This window comes from Charadrius vociferus, unplaced genomic scaffold (assembly GCF_000708025.1).
Source record: "Charadrius vociferus isolate BGI_N301 unplaced genomic scaffold, ASM70802v2 scaffold858, whole genome shotgun sequence".
Lineage (NCBI taxonomy): Eukaryota > Metazoa > Chordata > Aves > Charadriiformes > Charadriidae > Charadrius > Charadrius vociferus.
This window is the reverse complement of record NW_009649724.1, coordinates 447,906-450,673: the sequence shown is the minus strand read 5'-3', so window position 1 is coordinate 450,673 and position 2,768 is coordinate 447,906.

Below are 2,768 nucleotides of genomic sequence, written 5' to 3'. Positions count from 1 at the left end.
CAGGAATGCTAGCAGCAGAATGATGGGGACATCATTTATAATGGAAGAAAAAAAGGAAGCATATAGAGTAAAATTTCATGTTGGAATTATCTAAGCTCATTAGAGATGAAAACATCTGAGTCATGTTATGAATTTTATTAATAATCATGAATAGTTCACGTCTCTGGAATTGTCTGCCCTTTTCTGTACAGACCATCGCCTTGATAATGGTGACAGTTTGGTCCAGCTACTTCCAGGAAATTCTGATTTCCAGGTGTTGAGCATGTCAGGACATTTGCAAAAATTAATTTGGGTTTTATCAGCATAGAAATAATCCTAAATGTGATTTTTTTTAGGGTTTCTCAGTCATTTTCACCTTGCAAACAGGCAGGAGAGTTGATGAAACCAAGATCTGGCATGTGTGCTTTTTTACCACAACATGTCCACTGATTTGGAATAGAGAGAAAGAACCAAAAAAACTCAACAAGCTTGGCTGGTCATTTCTGTGCTTACAGCTTGCTAGGGACACTACACCCCCAACAAAGGGAGAAGACTTAAACTTATACTTTGGGCATCATTTTCCCCATGCCTCTGAAAGAGCTCAGTGCCCTCATGGTGGGATGCTGCATTCCAGTGCAGTGAGGCACCGCAGAGATATCACGGCACAGATAAGGTTCCAGTGCAGTGCCACAGATGTGACCTTCAGTCTCCAGCTGTGGCTGCAGTCTCGCAAACCTCAATGGAAATACCGAAAAGCATCACAGTCTGAACACGCAGCTATTTATAAATTCATGCAAAGTTCCTCGAGTCCTGTGCAATTCCTCTCTCCTTTATCCTGCTGCCCCTGCTCACCCCAGTCCCTTTGCATGCCTTCCCAGAGACCAAAGTCTCTCTTTTTTCTGCCAGCAGTGAACCCATCTGACTCGTATAATAACACCTGGTTCTTTCTCCTTTCTTCTGCCTCCAAGCTTAGGTTAAGATCATTACAGAATAGGCGCTGCCCTTGTCTGTAGGCTGGGATATATTGTGGGTGTCCCCATACAAATATAATTCCCCTCGGCCTTTTGGTCTGGACCAAGAGTGTGACACTGGGGACTCTTGCCTTGGTGAGTACGTCCTTCTTGTAGTTGTCTAGGAAGTACTCAGAGAACCACTTCCTGTGCTATCGATGGGGTGAGATGAACGGTGCTGCTAGTTTTGCATTCAACCCAGCCCCAAAAGACTCAGCAAAGAGCAAACAGCATGTGGTACAACCATTTTGTTAACAGAGGGAAAATCATGATCTTTAAAGCACTGTTTTCCCCTGTATAAAATGATCCAGAAAAGCTAATTATAGCCCCAAGGCTGACAATTACCTATGACAAACACAAAACCCCAAACAAACCCAACGGTTTCTAATTTTCAAGAAGTTACAGAAATGCTCTTTTGATGGCACAACACCTGAACTCCGTGTCAGCTTTCTTTTCTGCTGATGCTTACCTAGAACGAATCACTGCTTAGAGGGAGCGTAGAAGGCAAGGAGGCAGTCAAGCCCTGGCAGCCGTCAGAATCTCAGGCATCTTGCTTTAATTTCCCTATCTTGGTAGCAGATGGTAGCTTTGCAGGAGTGTTAAATCTGCTCATAACTAATAGGGTGTTTTTTCTTCGAATGCTCCATCTACTTCCACAGGAACAAACCATCAATTCTCACTGTAACATGCCACAACCCAATAGTCAAGAAACTATGATTTGACTGGGAAAAAAAAAACAACGTATCACACCACCTACATTCCCAAAACCCCTATCAAATAAAGAGTAATAACCCAGTGTTGTTTACTATACTTTCTTGTGTATTCTGTTAGTTTAAGAGCTGATCCTGGTGTGCCGTTCCCCAGAGCTTTCACAGCCAGGCTCCTCCGGCGTGCTAAAATATGCAGGCTGGGAGAGATGCTTTAACTTCTTCCTTCAGGCCCAGAGGTGCTGTTTGTTCAACGGATAAAGCACAATCCCTGCCCTGAACTACTCACAGCTTAAACAGAGAGTGGAGTAAACAGTATATCATCCTTGGGACCTCCGAGCATCAAAGAGGGAACGGGTCAGATGTGTTGCATAGGTCTCAGCCCTTCTTGTACTAAGCTTCCCTTTCACAAAGCAGGGTAATTTCTGCAGTAGCACTATCACGTTGGTTATTCCTTTTCCACTCAAACGAGCACAGCCCTTGGGTGTTTCTGGGGGTGTTCAGCTGCCCGACAAGCCACCATGTAGGTAAATCCGTAATGGCTGAAGCTGCTGCACGGAATTGAAAGCAAAGCTTGCTGCACTCTTATGGACCGGACTCTTGCTTAAAAGACTATTGTGTCAGTTGAATCACTCTCAACAATAGGTGGATGGACTTTATATGGCAAATATTGAGATTTATCATCTCTCAGCACAAACACCCAAGAAAGCAGGCTATGTGGTGCTGTAATCTATAGTTTTCGCTGCAGACTAACAGAAGCCAGTGGACTAATTCTCTGCCTTCAGTATTTCCCCAAAATGTAATCCGGTAGACTTTGGCAACCCCCCCGTCCCCCCCGCAGCCTAAGACGTGTGCAGGATGTGTGATTGTGGCGGGGGGAGGCAGTGGTTATAAAACTGCCCAGTACTTGGTCATTCACATGACTTCCAGCTTCGCCCTCAAACTGAAAAGTGACCCGTTTGTGTGAAGCTTTTTCCATACCGTCAGCAGCTGAATCTCCTGTCAACTACAACCACTGCACCTGCTAAGAGCAGAACCACCAGAGATCACAGTGAAGTAGCTTTCAAACTCT